This window comes from Podarcis tiliguerta, assembly GCF_965153285.1.
Source record: "Podarcis tiliguerta genome assembly, chromosome: 1".
NCBI lineage: Eukaryota > Metazoa > Chordata > Lepidosauria > Squamata > Lacertidae > Podarcis > Podarcis tiliguerta.
Window position 1 is genome coordinate 26653258 of NC_139534.1, and position 21418 is coordinate 26674675.

General features: G+C 42.5%; 1 long non-coding RNA gene across 1 annotated transcript; it reads right to left on the bottom strand.

Moving 5' to 3' along the window:
- Positions 1-11199: 11199 nt before the first annotated feature.
- Positions 11200-20577, bottom strand: LOC310665421. Its single transcript, XR_014505469.1, has 3 exons — positions 20322-20577; positions 12501-12668; positions 11200-11247 (listed from the first exon to the last, which is right to left on the bottom strand). It is a non-coding gene; the product is annotated as an uncharacterized lncRNA (long non-coding RNA).
- Between the last annotated feature and the right edge of the window lie 841 nt (positions 20578-21418).

The window sequence follows — 21418 nt, forward strand, 5'->3', positions numbered from 1 at the left end:
CTCTGCGTAGCTTCAGCTATGTGAAGGTTTTATGTGCCTTCCGATCATGTCCTGCTTTTTATTTTAACCTTTTGAATTCTTCTTTCGCCTCCTATTTTTATCTCATTCACTTCACTTCTCCCTAAAACCCTGTTTTCCAATTCATTGCATGCAGTGCTCTTTTGAAAGAACTCCAACTACCATACTTGGGTAAACGAAATGTCAAGCCTGGCGAGGTGTTTGTCTTTCACAAGTTGTGTGGCTCATGGGAAAGATGTGAACTTCCTCTTGACCCCACAATATGATCGAAGGAGGAGATGGTTATAATCTCCCTATGTTTCCATGGGGACACATTGATTGTCTAATCAATTATTATTACATGAATAATCCATGAATATGCAGTAGCCCTAATCCAATTAGATTTCAATTAGGCCTGTTATAGTAATGAGTTACTATTTTAATTAGGCCTGCAAGTTAAGCCTTGATTTACTTATTTAAAATACTTTGACACAGGGTCCCTGCCCTTAACTGTAAAACTAAAGAATTTTCAAATGAGTCAAGGAAATATTAAAATCAGTAGCAAAGAATACAGTTGAAATAACAATATATGAATGATTGTGACTAACCTTAGCACCATAGAATCAAATTTTCTGGATGATATTCCCAATTTCACACTAACAGGTCCTGAATACAGATGATTGCACTTCAGCCTTATGGGATTTGGGGCTTCTTCTTCGGATGCCGTCCATCAGTTGAACTCTTGGTTGTGAGACATGTTATATATTTCCCATTGATAGGTGATCAATGGAAACAGACATAGGTTGTATTGGAAGAGGTGGGGGGCTTTAATTGGTACAGTCTTAAAATAGATGAAACATTAAGGGGGGGGGATCCCTACAATGGAAAAAAGCAGGTGAAATAAACATGCTGTATGTATAATTTTCTATTTAAAGTTTCTTCATCTAATACACATTTTATCATCCAAATCCTTACTTGCCTCTTTCCATGCCATTGAAGAATGTCTCTAATTCTGTAAAGTGTGGAACTGCCAGTTTCCTTTTAGTAGCAGTATAAACATAAATCCAGGCTACCTGTACCAAGCCCTCCTACACTATCAGAACACAAATACATCAATCTCTTTCTCTCATGTTTACACGGAGGAAGGTTGCTTATTGCCAATAGATTAAATGCAAATTCTTAGTATGCATTTAGGATTGCCTGGGCATAGGGCTCCCCCCACCCCCTCTCCAGAGTGAATATCTGAAACCTGTGCCAATCCTCTCTTTCCCTCAATAACAAGCACGTTATCTCCCAAATCAACTTCCCTATGGGTAAACATTGAGCTCTTGCATCCCATTTTCCATGAGACTGAGATTAAGATGCATCCATGTTACCAAAATGGTGATTATTTCCGAGTCAGGCACATGAGCTGTAAATGAGATTAGACAGCTTGTAATATTGCTCATTTTCATTAGTTTTCATCAGCATGAGAATGGATGAAAGGCTGTCTCATTCTCTCCCCTCGTTATCAACTTTCGCATAAAGATGATATATATTTTAATGGCTGCGCTTTTCTAATACATCACCAAGCTATATGAATTTGACCTTTCACAATGATGCTGGGGATCTTTATTGACTTGCTATTGTTGGCTAATTGTGTTTTCCGAGACAAAGGCACAGGGAAATATTCTGCTCATCCATGGAGATGCCATTGCAAAGAGTAACTGTACAGTTTGTTGTTATTCCTTGGGAAATTCTGTCTGTCTGTCTGCTTTTCTAGGTGCAGTCCTGTTCATTAACAAAGAATACCTGAAATGCCATCAAAAAGTTTTCAGAATTTCTCCCTCAAAGGTCATTTGCAACTGAGGAAAGTGTAGGAAAGACGCAAACATATATGCTTCTATTAAAGTTATAGCCTTACACTCATACCTGCGCTTTTGAACAGGAAAGAAAGCATAACAATGCAGTAATAAACCTAAATGAAAACAAATATACAAAAGCACAACCTGGAAAAAGAGGATATTCATTTTCATAGGCAAGCATCTCAAACGTCAATGTCATTTTTCATCATGATGGAAATAGCCATGGAAATAATAAAGAAGGGTCATATAACCTTAGATTAGTCACATTTGCACTTCTGTATCATCCATAAGGTTGGAGAATAAATTCAGCTGGTTTCACATTTAAAAGCAAACTTACCTAATTTTTACTTTCCAAAACAACACATGAACTGAAACACAGCCACCCTTTGAGATTGTGGTTCTTTGAATTTTGCAATGCAGTTCTCCAGCCAAATATTGTGTACAGAAATGCATATGTCATGGGGAAATGTGCATATACATGCATACATAACATACAAGAAAGACCTTATACTCAAGGGAGTTGCTTTACAAAAAGGTGTTCATTAGGGAAAGAGGGCACTAAATTGCTGGGGCATTTTCATGCAGACTTTTTTAAAAAATGCAAACCGATGTGGAAATTTGGAGAACTGGAAAAATGAGAAACTGAGAGAAACTGAAACTGGCATATTTGCCCATTCCTAGCACTCACAATTAAATAGTCAAAGACTAACATAGATATCATGGTCAGAGACTACCTCTTGAGACATAGTGAGTGAGGATGAAATCCTGTACCCCAGGCGTGGAGAGCCTGATCTGTCTGGTGGGCCAGTTCCTTATTCGCCCTACCCATCATAGGTCAGATTTAACAGATGGCCATGACTGCCCACCTGTCAATGACCAATGTCGCAGTGACATCAGGTGATCATTGTTGGGACTTCAGAGCACCACACATGGCTCACAAAGAGCTCTGCACAGTGCTTTGAAGTGCCACTAATCAACCAGCTTGAAATCATCACCTGACAGCTGATGGGCGGTGAATTCAAGCCTGCTTTCTGCAATGATCAGCTGCACCCTTGAGTTGTCCTTGGGGAGCTCAGTTGCACAGTTGATCTGGCCACGTATCCATCTGCTCTGTGACTGATGCCACACACCCAGGGGCCCACTTCACGCAGCTACCTAGCAGTAAGCTCCATTGCACTCAATAGGGCTGAGGAGGCACACATAGGTTTGTCCTGCAAAAGTTCTACCGGTAAATTCACATCTGGTGTACAATAAACTCTTTAGCAACAAAGTCCAGCTTCATCTAAACTTCAAGCCAGGCTCTTCCTGGGGAACGATTTAGGACACCCCTTTCTTCACTGACCTCAGACAGTTGGATACTGGCTATCATCTTCTGAAACTTTATTCCCAGATTTGGTGTCAGCCTCTTTCTTCAGCTGAGCAGTAACAAGTAGGGAAAGAAAATAAGATGAAAGGGACCTAAAGGGTAGGGCAAGAAGCAACAGCTTTAAATGGTGGTAGTGAAGATTTATATTAAACAAGAAGGCATGTGTCCTTACTGGAGCAGCTGAACAAAGGGTTAAGTCTGTTGAGACAATTGAGGTCAGTGGAGGATAAAGGCTGTGGAAAGGCCCCTGCGAGGGGTATGACTTTGAAGCCTTGGTGTGAAATGCATTATAGATTACAACGACCACTTCTATCTCAGTTTCTGTAGTTCTGTAAGAGTCAAGTGCCTCACTCTCGAGGAAGAGTTCACAGCAATTAGATAACACAGTGCAACATGTGGCTTTGAAAAATCCATGCAGTCTTTTCAACCTGAAGGATGGAAGATATTTTAGCAAGGGGGTGGTGGTGGAACGGATACAATAAATCCTCAGGTCTGACAGTTACAAAAATAAATCAGCTGAAGCTGAGAAGAATATGAAAATGATACTTTCATTTCTTGAAAGGGGGCCATGGTTGAGAGTGATATTAAGTTTCAAAAAATGTAATGGATTATTAAACTAACAAAGTTTCTTTCCTCCTGCAGGCAACAGTCTGGAAGGTCCCACTTAAATCAGACTAATGGGGCAAAAATTCCCGTGCAATGCACTATGTCGAACCTCACATAGTTGAGAAATTAAATGCCAAAGGGAATGACTACACAAGGGGCAGGGGAAGGAAAAGAAAGGAAGAACTCTTACATTTCATACAAATTGATGTATCAAACTGAAATAGCAGAATTATGTGACAGCGTAGGTTGACTATAGCAGCTATAAAAATATACATGATAAATAGCTGTAGTGTTCCACATGTGTACAGCCACAGTGTACATATATGCATGTTCCCACATGAGTACAATCAAAAGGAATGATCACATGTGGTGACATGTGTATATCTAGACCATTCTACTATCAAACTGATAGATAAAATTGGTGAAATGAAATGGCATTAGTTGTTGAACTAAGGCTATGTTCACATTAGACAAATTCATAGAAGATAAGGTTATCAATAGCTACTGACCATGATGGCTATGTTCTACCTCAGGCATAGGCCAACTCAGCCCTCCAGATGTTTTGAGACTACAATTCCCATCATCCCTGACCACTGGTCCTGTTAGCTAGGGATGATGGGAGTTGTAGTCCCAAAACATCTGGAGGGCCGAGTTGGCCTATGCCTGTTCTACCTCCTTAGTTGAAGGCAGCATGCTTCTGAATTCGAGTTGCTTCAGGAGGGAAGTGTGATGTTGGATTCAAGTCCTGTGGGCTTCTCTAAGGCATTTGGTTGGTGAGAACAAGATGCTAGACTGGATGGATCTCTGACCTGATCCAGAAGGCTCTTATAATGTTTTTGTGGAATTGTGACCAAAAGCCACTATAAGATTACGGAAAACCAACAGGCTTGCATTCCCACCTCACCCATTAGGGTAACCAGAGGCACCAGCTTCTCCAGAGGATTGGGGGAGCTGACGCAACATCACATGGCATCTTGATGTCACATGCATGACATCGCACAACATCACAAGGAGCCAGAGGGCAGAGCAAAATGCCCTCTGAAAATACCTTGGAGGGACTGAAACTGCCTTGCCCCCTCGGAGTCAGTGCCTATAAGGGCAACTAAACCTGTTTCAGTGCAAAATTTGGGCCTGGAACCAGACTGAAATGGATCGAGAGAACGTGCTTCCTCTAGGCCAATCTGTGATGCATTTACTCTGCTCTGGGGTAATAGCAGTGAATATTCAGAGGGGGTCACTCACTGAACTCTCCTCTGGTGTGTTTCTGTCTGTTTGTGCTGCAGAACAATCTGACCTACACTCATGCAAGAAGGGAGTGTGGGGGGGGGGGGGAACGCCGAAATTATATGTCATTATTCAGTCACATAACTTGATCTCAATTATATCGTCTCTGCCTGTAATCCGTTTTCTCCAACGTGTGCATGCATCTGCATATATGAGACAACTCATTGATATGCCACATTGCAGAGATAGATGCAGAATGGGAGGGTTTACATTTAAATTTAATCGCAAAGGGTTCATCAAACCTACAGACTTTAAAAGCCAGAAAGAGAGAGCGAGCCACATTATATCTCATTTATGTTAATTAAATATATTCAACACGACCAAATCCATGTGGCATATATTTGGCACAATGTGAAGGGAAGTTTTTCTTGCTGCCTGCCTGGCAAGTCCTGCTGCCTGCATGCTTTCATTTACCCTTAAAGTGGCACCACTTTAATCAGACAAAATTGTTGACAAATAATAGCCCATATTTAATGGCATTATGAAATATTTATACAGGCATATGTGGGTTGGGAGTCAATGAAGTGCTAAAAACAACCTTATTTTATTTTATATGGTTTGTAGGCCCGATCACATTTTTAAAAGTACGGAGCTCTTCTAAAAAGCCATTCAAAGGTGGTGAAGAACAATTCAAGTTAATACCAAGAAAAGTTTCGGGATTAAATGCAGTAAGTGTCTACGACTGGATAAAGTTACTGACAGATTTCTTACAGAATCTTTTTTTTTTTTAATTAGTAGATAATGAAGCTCATTACAATAATTGCAACATTAATCCTCACAGACCTCTCCCGAGTGAAGGTTGGAATTATTAACCTGATTATGGGTGTGAAATGAATTTTCAGGAGCCCCCCTCCCAGCCCCAAAATTTAGGTGAATTTCTCACTGTGAGGTAAAAGAAGAAAACCACAATGTTTGCCTTAAAAATTGCCCATGACAGTGTCAGATATTTCTGAAATTGTTGACCCACGTTCTCAGCAATTAGCACCACCTGAAGAAACCTTATCTTGCATGGATTCCTACATAGTTCCATTCTACCCTTTCTCCAACAATAACCTGAGGTGTATTTCTTTATTTAAACATACAAAATATATATCCCCCGACCCCCCACATTCACAAGAATCACAAGAGGTTTTCATCCATTTTGTTGTACTTCCTTTTTACCTGGAGCAGATGGTATTCAATAATAATAATAATAATAATAATAATAATAATAATACCCCACCCTCCTCACTCCCACCATTTATATATACATATTGTGTGATTTCCCTCCTTTCTATGATGTTTTTATTTTCATTTGTCCAAATTCTTTGCTCTTTCCTCCTAAATCATCATCCCTTCCTTCATTCTGTTTCTTGTCTCCTCAAAGAAACATGATTTGGTATTTAAAAACCTGTGTTGCTTTAAAGTCTCAGCACTTTAATGGCAGGGCAACACCTTTCTTTTCCAAAGTGCTTTGGTCAGCTAAAATTAAAAGGACATATGTAATTTTGTTTTGATATTTATGCCCTTATGGCTAAATGGGTATAGTTTTACAGAGATGGCAAACGCATACTGTTTTTCATTGACATTGACAGAAAACCACTATTTGTGTACATTTGCTAAAATGGACCTCCGCTGCAACATTCAGATGACAGTAGAAACCAGTGGACCATCAAATTCTGATCTGAGACTCAATAGAAGAGAGGAATAGTTTTTTTGCTAGAGAATTCAAATTTCTAAAGCAAGGGTGGGGAACCTGTAGCCCTCCAGATGCTGCTGAACTACAATTCCCATCAACCCTTGTCATTGGCCATGCTTGCTGGGGCTGATGGGAGTTGGAGCCCAACTGAAGGACCACAGGTTTCCCATTCCTGTTTGAAAGCATCTTCAGTGGGAAAGAAGGGGCAGAACAAGGAAAACAGGGTTGGGTTGGGCCCTTACCTTCTGAGAAAGGAGCAGGTTTACCTTACTTCTAGTGGTATCTCCAAGTGGTCCATTTGCCTTTTTCCTATATAACTTAAACAGCTGCTGTTCAGTTGAAACTCAAGTGCTACACTCAGCCTTTATGTGTCTGCCAACCAGACACTGTTTTGTATTCATGCAATTTAATCAAAGTGTTAAAGTTATATAATAATCAGTGAAGAAACAGTGGCTGGTCTCCACAAGTGGAGACACGTTGTCCCCTCACCCACCAGGATCAGTTTTTTCTACACACATTCCTAAGGTTCTTGGCTTCATAGGGAGATCTGTGTTCTGTTAGAACAATCTCTAACTGGGGGACCAAAAATGTCAAGGTGGCCTATTGCCAGAGAGGAGAGTAAAACACAAACTCCAAATGACTTCGACCATTAATCCCAGCTAGCTCAGCTCACAACTCAAAATGCACGGTGACAAGCTGTCTTAGCAATTTTCATAGACATCTAGACAGAGGAAGGGGGAGCACATTAAATGGCACTTCCACCATAGATACGGACAGAGAAGAATTCCAGGGAAAATCCTCCATGTTACTCAAAGATATATGAAATGGTCACCCAATAAACAATAAATAAATTCTTCCATTTTTATCATAGCTATTTTTCTCCCTAAACAGATCTCACTGTAAAGGCTGTGAATCAGAGTTTGACTTTATTTGTTCATGTCGACTTTCACTTTAATTCTTGAAACTGTTGCCTGACTTAATTACAACTGCTTGTGGTTCGAGGACCCCCAACCCCCGTGAGGTGGAAATAAACACACAAGGACGCGTGGTATAAGGTTTATGGGCATGGAAAAGGCCACAACTTTATTGGTTACTGCAATGCAAAGGTATTGGCTTAGGCATTGGATGACCACAGCAGAGGGGTTGAATCATCAGTAGGGTAGGCGGAGCCAGTTGATGCCTATCCAACTATAGGCTCACCCCTGATGTCACCGGGGTCGTGCCATGGCCTCCAGCCAAGCAGGCATCGGACAGAATACACGACCGCCGGATTCCTTTAACGGAATACCCAAATCGAAGGCGTAGGCGATGGCCACACCTAGCCTTCCCACACAGCATAACACCCAAATCCAATGCCTAACCTACCCACCAATACCACAAAAGTTGTGACGATTGCTACGAGGTAGGCGAAAAAACCTATAGGCCTAATGCCAACAGGAAAAACTCCTACCAGGCCCCCAGACAACCGGGCGACCAACCTAAGGTCCATAGCAAGGCCAGAAGAAAACTTGAGCCCTGAGCTAGAGGGAGTGGAGGGTGGGTGACTCTCGAAGCAGCGACGTAGAAAGAGGCTGAGGAGGGGGCCGGCCCCAGCATATATACTAAGGTCAAGCCCTCCCCCTCTACGGGCGGCTCCAGGTGGGAGCCGCCTCCTGGGCGTGAGGCACCGGCCAGGTGAGCCGGAAGAAGCAGGGGCTCCCGCCCCTGCGTGGGCGGGGTTGGGGCTCCCGTCCACAACCACTCCCCTCCCTTCTGGGAGGAGAGTCTTTGTGGTTCGAGGACCCCCAACCCCCGTGAGGTGGAAATAAACACACAAGGACGCGTGGTATAAGGTTTATGGGCATGGAAAAGGCCACAACTTTATTGGTTACTGCAATGCAAAGGTATTGGCTTAGGCATTGGATGACCACAGCAGAGGGGTTGAATCATCAGTAGGGTAGGCGGAGCCAGTTGATGCCTATCCAACTATAGGCTCACCCCTGATGTCACCGGGGTCGTGCCATGGCCTCCAGCCAAGCAGGCATCGGACAGAATACACGACCGCCGGATTCCTTTAACGGAATACCCAAATCGAAGGCGTAGGCGATGGCCACACCTAGCCTTCCCACACAGCATAACACCCAAATCCAATGCCTAACCGCCACCCGAGCCGAAAAGGCTCGCCGCCAATACCCTCAAAGCCGTAACCAATCCCTAACACTCCTGATTACGCTGTCCAACCATAAGTCATTCCCCTTATCCGTGAGGTGAACCCCGTCATCCCGGTATAAGGCGCCATCGCCAATCCGGATGCGGTCATGACTGATAACTTGGCCATACAAAAAGCGCACCCAGCGGGACATGGCCCGGTTCAGGACTTTCCTGGATCTTTCAATGGCCATACAATTCTGCGCACCGCGCCAAACAGTTCTTTTCAGGAGGGATGACCAAAACAACGTCGTTCTGGGGCACAAAGCCGCAATTTCATCGATATCAGTCCTTATGGCCCAAGATAAGTCCACGCTTTTCCTGCTCACAAGATCATTCTCGCCCAACTGAATGATCAGAATGTCGGGGGGGCCGAATGCTGCCACCTTCGCCCTCAGCAAGGGCATAAGCTCCTGCCAGAGCATGCCTCTTCTGGCGTACCAATATACACGTACTCCTGGATGCAAGCCCAGGTTGGCGGTGAGGCCCCGGCTGACAGCCCTCTTGTGGGCCCAGTGGACAATACTGTGGCCACAAATCCACACGGTCTTCCTGAAAGCCACTATGAAAATGAAGGAGAGAGAAAAAGGGTAAGCGGGGGGTCTGGAAGTAGACGCGATTTGACGTATATAAGTTTTATAAGCATTAGACTTCCAACGGCCCATCTCCTTAATCCTATCAGCTGGTAGGCCCAAGCAGGCGGCTGTTGTGGCGGCGCCAATCCTGAACGAATGCGCCGCGTAATCCCGTGAGGGTAAACCGCAAGCGTCAATGGCCTTGCGGAGCACCCTTGAAAACTGGTGTCTTAACAGAGGAGATCCGTCCTCGTGGACTAGAAGTGGACCGGGACCAGGAGGGCGCAGGCGGAGGAAAACGCCTGGTATCCTTGACCGGGCATGGCCCGGGCTCCGCTGATGCTGTAAGCTTTATTAGGACCCCCCCTGCCAGCCTGATCCGTCTTTGACTGACGTATCCGGACTGTCATGCCTGCCTCAGACAAGTGGACGTCCTCCATCAGGAGCCCGCGCATAGACCCATTTCCAGCTGCCTCAACCACCCCCTCGCCCACCCGGAGGGCGCCGAAAAAGGTGATGGCAAAGGCCGCTGAAAAGAGTCTGGCCTCGAACTTGGACCAACAAACCGACCTTAGCTTTTCCGTATCTGGCAGAGCAGCCCATATGAGATTGGTTTGCGGCCCCTAGCTCTGGACGGTTGTGATCAACCCCATCCCTCTATTGCTCTACGAACTAGAAAGTCACAGCAAGGGTCAGAGGCCAATGTCGCTTTGGCGAAAAAACTGATGGCGGCCGTATGTATTTTAAAGGTTTTAGATGCTCGCCCCAAGTCGTCCAGGTGGGCTAAGTATTCTAAGACGTCATCAGTGGTGGGTGGCACGCTAGCAGGTTGCCCGGATACCCTGATCCTAAAGCCCAGGAAATCACACCAGGCCTTCTTGCAGGACCTAAGAGTGGAAGGCACGATAGACGCTAATACTCCCTTGATCACTTTGCGTCTCCAACGCTCCACAGGTGCTCCGGAAAGGGTTTGGGCAACAGTTGAGCTCCAGGTGCTAGCGACCAGAAGTGGGACAAGTCACCCTTCTCCATAAATGCAAGCAGGAAAACCCTCATGATCACACCATAAAGTTGTGTCAGCTCCCTGTCCACACATGTTCCCCTAATATGTCCATAGGGCTAACCCCAATTTTATAGGGTGTCATGGGGCAGAGCCAATACATGTATCTTCTGTACAATGTGGGAATGTGCATTTTCTTACTCATAAGAATAATGCATTAAATGGGAAAGTATTGCGCAGCTCTCTATTGTATCCTGGAAGGATATCTTTGCTAGTCCCTTACAGCAAAATCAAGGCAGTCTTGTAAAACTAACAAATTCATTACAGCAGAAGCCAGGGATAGGGAGCCTGTTGTCTTCCAACTCTTATCAGACTGAGCCAGCATGGCCAATGGTCAGGGATGGTGGGAGCTGTAATCCAACCACTTTTGAAGGACCTCTGGAAGATCACAGGTTTTCCAGCCTTGGAATAAACATTCAAGGACCAGATGTGCGAAGCGCAATTCTAAGCTGAGTAGGAGCTATAGATGACTAGTGTGCTGCCATTTTCTCCTCTAGATCTTCCCTTTAATAGAGTATTCCTTGATAATTGTCTGGCCTCCTTTTTACCTGATTTTTCACATCATTGAGCGGCTGCATCATAGGTATTTGGCTGTAGCAGATGGGTCTTGTGGTGTGTTCTGCATGGAAGCTGGACAAATAGACCAGTCTCTACACAAAAGAATAAACGAGCACAAATCTCACATCAGAAATGACACTCTCCAGAAGCCAGCAGGAGAACGTTTCAGTGCATCAGGACACGCTGCAAGTGACCATTTGTTAACAAAGGCACTTCAAAGGGAAACTCCAGCGTGAAACTTGGTGCATTATAATTCATCAGGATATTCAATCACCCGCAGCTGAATTGAGAATTTTTATCATGCTGCATATGTTAATCTAACAGTGTTGTATGCTTCTCCTGTCACCAGCCCTGCCTTATCAATTGTCACTGTAACTATTTTGCTTTCACATAATTATCACTGCTCTTTTTGCATATCATTTCCCTCTGACCTCATTCATTTGCATTCCCACCGCACACCCCAGCATCTTGTGCAGAGATGCCTGCACATTATGTATAAGACAAGGTGGCCTCTTGTCCATGAAAGCTTATGCCATAATAAACGGTAATCTTTAAGCCATGGGTGGCTAACTTGTGGTTTTCCAGAAGCAGAGAACAATTCCCCTCATGACCCTGCTGCCTGGAGCTGATGGGAGTCCAGCAACATCTAGAGGGCCACAGGTTAGCCACCTTTGCTATCCCCTTGCCAGATATCTTGGATCATTTGCCAGGATTCCACCCCCTGCTTTAAACCTGTGAATGTCCACCAAGATTATGAAGACTGTGATGGTTTACACAGTCATTTCTTCTAGAAAGAAGGAACCTCTGGTTTTCCCAGAAGGTTATTGGTTGACTTTCAACTCAATTTATTCTCTGATTTGCTTCCTGAATGTGCACATAAACCAGAGCCTAAAATGAGTTCAGGGATTGTTTTCCAGGATTACTGATCATGTGAACCATTATTATTGGTTTCTTACAGCTAGAGGGGAAAAATGAGTTTGCACCAGCATGCCTGGTTCAAAGGGGAGGGAGTTATACATTTTATACATTCTACATTTTCTTTGCCAGACAATGAATGAAATATGAGTATTTGATGGGAAAACAACATGTGATATTCAGAGAGCAGTATATTATCTATTCAAAAAACTGAAGAAATCAAGTTTATATTCTTCCTGATCACATTCTTTGGAAAGAAATGTTTCTAAATTCAAATTATTGGAATAACTGCACAGTGCAAGCCCAGGCTCAGTACTAAGTATGCTCACTTATGTAACACAAACTCACAATGTGATGTGTTCTGAAAAAAGCTTCATTTCATTTCATTTGTTTTTATTTCTGGTATATAGCTCCAGTCATTTAATTTTACCTTCAATTGTTCTCTCTCTCTTTCTCTTTTGCTTCTGTTTCATTCAATTTTCATTTGGTTTTCATTTTTACGTAGGTTGCAGCAGAGCCCCAGCATGTCTTCTGATGCCTAGAACTTTGTTGTTTTCCGTCTAAGATTGCATGAATTCCCCAGGTTTTCTACCACTTCCTGAAAGCATCAGACGTATTTTAGACAGATTGGAGAATGTGCCCCTAATTTACAGACTGAAGACAGTGTCCAAGGAAAACACAGAATGAACAACGAAAAAGGGGACAAGGTCCTTTAAAACTTCCCATTGCTTAATGCTTCAGATTGTAGTTTTCATTGCCCCACAGAACATTCTCTGAATACATCCATTTGCTAAGCAATGCAAGACAATGCTTCAAAGAGCCTTTGCAGATGTTGATAATGCCCTGTGCTCCACATTAGACAGTTTTTACATTTTTATTTATTTTCTTATATTTACATTCTGCCTTTCTTCCATTGTGTGTCCTGTCTCTTTATTCTGGACTGCATTCAAATAGATTGTAGGTGCTCCTTAAATCTTGATACCATTATCAATGGGAAGTGTTTTCTGTGGGTTCATCAGTCTGTGCTAATGTAAATTATGCAGCACAGTCCTAGGAAACTCTACTCAGGAGTAAGCCCAGCTGAGTCCCTATTAGTTCCTATTAAGGATTGCAGACTTATATTTAATTATTTATATATATATATATTAAAGAAGTACAGTTGTAGGCAGAGTAAATGGGTGGGTCTTTTCCATCAAATGGCTGCTCTACAGCAGAGCCTTCCAAACTTTTCATGTTGGTGACACACTGTTTAGACATGCATCATTTCATGACAAAATAATTCAGTTTTACTAGCAAACCGGAGGTTAACCGAACCCCTTCCCAGCCCTTGGAAGAGTGCTGGGAGCGTTTGCACGACACACCTAGACACTGCAGCAGACCCACAAACATGCCATGATATACAATTTGGAAAGTTCTGCTCTATAGAGAGAAGGAAACTGATCCCATTGAAAAGTTTCTTGGAATCAGCCCTCCCTATGTGTTGGCAGGCCTTTAAAAGTGATTCTAACACTTTGGGATGAAGCCCCAGAAATATCTCCCCTTGCTCTCCTGTAACACTTAAAGGACACCACAGTCGGTGTTGTTTGCAAAAGGATTTAAAGCATTTGAATTAAACTGTGAAATCAGCAAGACCATCAAGCCAACTTTTCACAGGTTACTCGACTCTCAACTATATTTCAAAGAAATCATATCGCCACCCTTTCCCCCCCTTTGGTGACATTTTCAGCTTTCTGCTCAGTGCTTGTACAATTTTCTGGAAGTGCTTTCAGACAGGCTGTGATCATATTTCAAACATCAATGCATAAACAACAGTTCTAAAACACCTACTGTGTTATGCTGGGTGATAAATAATTCTTAAAAGTTCTGGATAACTTAAGAGTTTTTTACTCTTTACAATGGGAATTGGTTTCAAGAATACAGCTGGAATATCTTTACGTTATAACGGCAGCAATTAACCTGCAAACTTTTTGAAATAAAACCCGTATTTCATCATGAAAATCTGCAAAATGGGAGGGAGCAGAAAATCAAGCAACTGCATTAAATAGGAGTAAATATGGGGAAGGTGTGTTATATCTCTCATGGGTTTTTTCGAGTATTGTAATTCTAATAAATCAAAGGGAAATGTCTTAGTAACACAATTTCCATTTCACCCTTCTCTGTGATTCCTTAAGTTTCAAGGAAATGTGCCCCTGTTACAGTTTAAATTATCCAATCAGGGGATTCATGCGGTGCCACAACATCACCCCACCTCCTTATTTGGGCTCCAAAGAGAAGAAAGTGGCAAGCTGCCTGTTTCCCTTCAGCCCAATGGCCACCCAGTGACCTAGGGCCCCTGCATGCTGGTAGGTTTCAATGAGCACACAAGGGCAGCATGAATGTGTCAAGGCAAACCTCTGCAGCCTTTGGTAGGGGAGGTTTAAACACATACACCACAGTTCTCCTGCAAACATCACAACCATTCCCAGTATGCAGGACACACACACACCCCGCGCATCCTCACCTTAGTTGGTCTGACTTTTAAAATACGATTAGTACCAGCGGTAGGCAACCTAAGGCCCGGGGCCCAGATCTGGCCCAATCGCCTTCTCAATCTGGCCCGTGGACGGTCCAGGAATCAGCATGTTTTTACATAAGTAGAATGTGTCCTTTTATTTAAAATGCATCTCAAGGTTATTTGTGGGGCATAGAAATTTGTTCATTTTTTTTTTTCAAAATATAGTCCGGCCCACCACATGGTCTGAGGGCCCCCGACTGAAAAAGGTTGCTGACCCCTGATTAGTACAATCTCTCTCTCTCTCTCTCTCTCTCTCTCTCTCTTTACCTACCTCCCTCCCTTTTGACTAGCAGCAACATATTTACATACACAGTGGTTTATAGATAGGCAAGAAGAAAAAGAGAGAAGAGTTTGGATTTGATATCCCGCTTTATCACTACCCAAAGGAGTCTCAAAGCGGCTCACATTCTCCTTTCCCTTCCTCCCCCACAAAAAACACTCTGTGAGGTGAGTGAGGCTGAGAGACTTCAGAGAAGTGTGACTAACCCAAGGTCACCCAACAGCTGCATGTGGAGGAGCGGGGAAGCGAACCCGGTTCACCAGATTACGAGTCTACTGCTCTTAACCACTACACCACACTGGCTCCCATCCCATTCCAAGGGGTGTATTTATCCTGGCCACATCCCAAAGATTTCAGTACTTTAGCAACATATTCCTTCATTGAAAAGTTATAAATGCTGGTTGCCTTAAGACTCAGATTGCTTCAGGGGGGATACAGGGTGCCAAACCAGTTTTAGAAACCGCCGCACACAAGGAGCACAGTGACATTATCATTTGATCCAGAATGTTTATGCTGACACCTTCCAAAAGACCCAATAAAAGTGTCTCATGGAATGCAGATTGTTTGGGTGATTTATCCAAGCAATATATACATATATCATGCGGTCTGTGTGTTTCAATATTAATACCTCAATAAAGCATGTCACTCCTTGTGTGAAACTTCTCTCCTTTTTCAGGCAGAAAAATTATGCATTGTGAAACTTTGTTAGTGTTTTCCTCCCTTTCGACATAAATGAACTTTGACAAGAGAGGGTCTATGCGGAAGACTGACATTAGTCATTCACAAATTGATACACTTCCCCTCAGGTTCTGACAGAGAAGGCAATGTAAACTATTAGAGCATTCGTAACCAGCCCATTGAATTTTCCTTGATGTGCACTCACATTTCTTTAAAAAGCTACATAAAAGAATTTTTAAGGGCCCAATGCCAGATTTTCTCAAATTGAAAGATAATTGTTCTTTGCAATTATAAATAGACCAAACAAAATAAAACAGATAATAATGGAGCCATTGTGGTGTAGCAGAAGGTTTGAATTTAACTTGGAGAGATCTGGGTTTAAACTCACACTCAGCCATGATGCTCACCCAAATGATCTTGGGACAGGCATATTTTGGGCTAATCAACCTCACATAGGGCACTTGTGAGATTAAAATGAGATAATCTAAACTATGGTGTTCAGAGACCCTTGGCAAAAGGGTAGGATAGAAATTAGATATGATATAGGTACCGTAATTGCATACTGTGGTATTCTAAACCCTCTTACCTTGGAGTTAGCTTTATTGAATCCAATAGGACTTCTTTCTGTGGAGATATGGTCAGGATTGCACTACAATTCCAGGTAACTGTTTATATGACCGCAGCCTAGCTTACATTTAAAGTCATCCAGAGGGAATAAATGAAAGTCCTTTTAGTACTAATCTAGCCACCACCAAATATATTTTTTCCTACAATTTACATTGACCAGTAAATATTTTACTACATAAAAACAAACCCACTGAAGTAGCATTGTTGCATGGAATTTGTCATAGATGGTTTCAGACTGAGTTGTTTCTTTCCCCTAATTAATACCCACTTACCCAGCAGAGGAGTGATCAGTTAATATTACAGATATGTACAGTGACAGAATTAATTGTGCACAGTTCACAGCTATTATCATTAATATAATTAAGGCCAATTTCATTTTCCTAATGAGATCATCTTTAAAGAGGCCAGGGAAACCACTGGTGACAGTTTAGGTGTCCATATTGGCTGGAATGGAAATCAAAAGAAGTCAGAAACAGGAAGTGAAATTGATATCTTGATTTTTAAAGTATTCCTGTGTTATCCAACACATTTTCAGCAATGAATATTGCACACCCTATGGACATGGGAGTGGGGAATCCCCCACAATTTCACTGAGACTTATCTAAAGTTTGTGTAGGAGATTATACTAATCTTATCAGAATTATTTCACTTTACCTAAGCAATTTTCTTAGTCTTGTGAAAGCTCTTTCCTTTTGAGAGTCTTCAGGTTCTTTTACTGGGTGGAAACCTTATCTTGCTCCTCAGATGTTGCTGAAAAGTTGGTGAAAATTGGTGACAGGTCTACTTTGACCATCAGCCAAAATTATAATATCAGTTAATGAGTGTTTTAGGGCAGGCTCATCCACTTGCTTTCTCACTATGTACAAAACATATTCTGATGTCAATGTAAAATGTGAATTTGGATCTCTTTTGGTTTGGTATGGTCCCAGGGGAAAGAGTAATGGAGATAACTATGAAGAGAAAAAGGGACGTGGGTGGTGCTGTGGGTTAAACCACAGAGTCTAGGGCTTGCCAACCAGAAGGTCAGCGGTTTGAATCCCTGCAATGGGGTGAGCTCCCATTGCTCTGTCCCAGCTCCTGCCAACCTAGCAGTTCGAAAGCACAAAGTGCAAGTAGATAAATAGGTACCGCTCCAGTGGGAAGGTAAACAGCGTTTCCATGCACTGCTCTGGTTTGCCAGAAGTGGCTTAGTCATGCTGGCCACATGACCTGGAAGCTGTATGCCAGCTCCCTCGGCCAATACAGTGAATGCTGCAACCCCAGAGTTGTCCGTGACTGGACCTAATGGTCAAAGGTCCCTTTACGAAGAGAACAGAGTTGTTGTGCTGGATTAAGTCAAAGGGCTGCCTAGTCCAGCATCTTGTTTTCCACAGCCGACAACCATATGCTTGTGGGAAGCCCACAAGCTGGATGTAAGGGCAGTAGCCCCCGTGCGCTGCTGTTCCCTGGAAGCAAGTGGTATTCAGATATATTATGCCTCTGACCTTGGAATTAGCATACACCCATCAAAACGAGTAAGTATTGGAAACCTTATTCTCCAGCAACAGTGTCATCCACTTCGTTCCCCCACAATGCACCAGGTCCTGATGTAACCCTGACATTTGCCCCACCATGGTGGGTGAAGATGTTGGGCCTGTGATTTCTGCACCTTAAACCTGAATGTGGAGGGCCACACTATACACCTGAAATGATGAAATGATCACTGGAAATGACTTGGGGCTACAGATGCTTCCTGGGGATTAAGATACACTAGGTTTTGTTCCAATGTCATCTGTCCATCTCCCTTCTTTCCATTAAAGGCACCAGCATCTTCAAGTCATAGGATCAATCCTTTATCTCTATTTCAGCAAGCTCTCAAGTTCTTCCAGCTGATCCAAAATAACTGTGCTCAGAAGTATGTTCAACTTAATTCAGTAGGATTTACTTCCTGATAGGTATTCTGAAGTCTGCAGCCTAAGATGAATTCTTTCTCCATTCATAGTATTGGAGATGGTTTGTTGCTTTGCAAGCAGAAAATTGGTATGTCCTTTGATTTTGCATTTGAACGTAAGTTTCTGTTTTTCTCCTTCTCTCATTATTTTTTGTCAATTCTTTTAATTGTTAATCTTTGATTGACACATAGTTACCAAAATCAGTTATTTAACACCCTTGATCTTAAGTCATTCAGCGTCAGCTTCCTATTGGTGATCCAGATGATTTATGGTTACCAGAGCAGAAGTGGGGGTACCCCTGTCCAGGTAGGGGTGCAGCTGGGCTACCTGTTGAAGGTGATGGAAGGCACTTCATGCCACCAAGGCCACCTGGGCCTCAAGCAACAGTAGTGGATCCAGAAGTACCCTAGATCAAGAAATACTAGCTGTAAAGAAATATTCTATAGCTAAACCCTGGGAGAAAAAGGAGCCACCAATATAATGGTTTTCACTCAAGGGAACCACAAAGTTAACAAAGCTCTAAAACTAAACTGGAATTATCTATGCCACCCAGTATTTTCCACTTCTGATGGGACTGTTTGAGAGAAGTTTGCCCTTATTTCTTTTGTATATACATTACATTACATTTACTTAATCTCCCCCCCCCCCAACAGCAAATAATATTATCCCTGAAGGTTACCTCAGTTGGAAGAGCATGAGGCTCTTAATCTCAGGGTCTTGAGTTCAAGCCCCATGTTGCGTAAAATATTCTTGCATTGCAGTGAGTTGGACTAGTTGATCATCACGGTCCCTTCCAAATTGTTGATTCTATCATTCTTTGAATTCAAACTGTTCAGAAATGCTGATTCATTTTAAATTAAGCCTGACATTTTGCTGTGTTTGTGTCATCCTATTTTTATCCCAAATAAATCTGTGTTGGTTCTCTGTGAAGCCTAAAAGAGGGCTCCTATTCATAAACCTCACATGGCTGAAATCTATGGATATTTTCTTCATACCACAAATGACCTTTATTGATGTTTCTGCATTTTGTTCCCCTTTTACATTATGCATTATCTCTGGTCAGCACCAGTTTCCTCCTTGCTTATAGTGTTTTCTCAGTAAAGTGACATTTCAATTTTCCTTCCTATATGTTTTGCATGTTAAGTGTGCTTTAAAACGGAACCGCTCTGTGGACATTTTCCCTCCAGAAAGCTCTGGCAAAAATCAGAACAACACATTTGGATATGTCCATGTCTGCATCTTCACACCTTATGTCAGGTAAGGGTGATGCTAGGTGAAGGTCCCTTAGGCACTTCTGAAGGTGAACAGGGTTGTTGTGAAACCTGTGGGCAGGATATGGATCACCCTTGGGACTCAGACATCCACTCAGAGAAGTGGGGCTGCTCAGAAAGGCTGACTCAAAAGAAGATGTTTAGGGAAAGGGGCTGGCTCATCCAAATAAACACAGAGTGGGATTCAATGAGTGATTCCCATCAATAGAGGCCCTGAGTAAGGGCTTCCCCTTGCAAGGAGGGATTTGCCCCATCTCATCCCCCCCCGCACCCCCAAAATTCGCTCAGGAGTGGGTAGGAGAACCCCAGAACAGGCAAGCAGGTGAGGAGAGGGGTGTGGCCATTCCCTCTAGCAAGCTGATGGAACAATCACATAAGTACATTTTTGAATCCGTCCCACAGGCTGGTCGGCTGGGGTCTCCTAAGAGTGAGCTTCTCCTACAAAAATTGATCCCTGCAGATCATAGTGTTAAGTTAATGAAATATGGAATCAGTTCGTGTTTTATTAACTCAACAACATGATCTGTCTAGATTCTTTGTTTTAGGCTCTGGTGGCAAACAGATTTTTCTTTTTTCCATGAATTATCACAATGTAACCACCCCAACCCTGGAAAACAAATCACGGCCACAAACCCTCTCTAATTTCAGACAAGGTCATTCTCATGATTGCTTTTGGCAAATCATCAACAAGGCAGACATTTTGAAGTCAGGTCTAAGCAAAATCATTGTCACAATCAGCAGGGCTGTGACAAAATCTATTTTACAAGTTCTTGAGTTTTCCACTGCCATCAAAGAGGATTCTATTTTCCTGTCTTTTTCCCCAGGGCATATTAATTTATTATTATTATTATTATTATTATTATTATTATTATTATTATTATTATTACATGGGTATGGGTGTTGACCTCACCTTATCATTGCAAGGTAGCCAGGGGTGATGTGTGGTTTTCTTTCTTTCTATTAAACATCTTTCCAGCTCTCAGTAGCACCCCATACCCCCTGATCGAAAAAGTCCCCTTTAGAAGGTGGTACATCATGATGTTTCCCCAGGACACTGATTGAAGCACAGGCAACCCAGTAAGGCTTCAGAGTACAGACCAATGGATAGCTGATTTGCAGAATGAAAGGAAGGACACTCACAAATATTTCTTTGCATGCACAAATGTAAGCACATAAAACACCTTGCAACCCACCTATGAGGATTTCACTGAAATTTTCTGTCTCCTTTGATTGCTTTCAAGTGCAATTTATTTTCTTCTTAATTGGATAATTGACAGGTTTCCACCTTTCAGCAAACCACAAAAGGCAAGCACACAAAAAAGCCTTTCACTCCACCCACAAGAATTTCGCCAACATTTCCTTTCTCCTTTGATCATTTTCACATGCAGGTTCTTTTCTCATTAACTGATGGAGAATGAAGGGGGGGGGAGGAGTGGGAGAATTTTTCCACAGAGCACAAATAGCCAGTCCATAAATCTCTCCCTTCAGAGAAACCTCATACTTTAAATCTTTCATTTCAGCTAGCAATCACGTGGAAAAGATGCTTTCTGTTTCTTCCCATGAAAGTTTGATTCATGGCTCAATTGTGGTTTAACATCCATTTCTCTTCTGATAAACATTCTTTAACTACTTGCCAGTACTCACTGATGGGGCTATAAACTGTGATTCAATGAATAGATGCTCAATGAATAACAGCTCAGAGTTCTAAAACACAATTGCACCCGAGGTCTCTTATCTGCCTCTATCTGCAACAAGTACTCTGTTCAATCACAAGACATTCAAAGTGTAAAATGCATTTTAGGTCCCTGTTAGTCATTCTCCATATGATGTGGGTAAACTTCAAAAAAGATGGCCTTTTAAAAAGTAGTGGCTGCTTCAAAGAGAACCTGATTAAATTTCCCTGGCATTTAGAATACATCTGTAAATTCTCTATTAGCACTTTTATAATACTACATTCAGGAGAGATATGTAATACTTTAGTCACAGCTTATGCAGCCACAGTTTAGT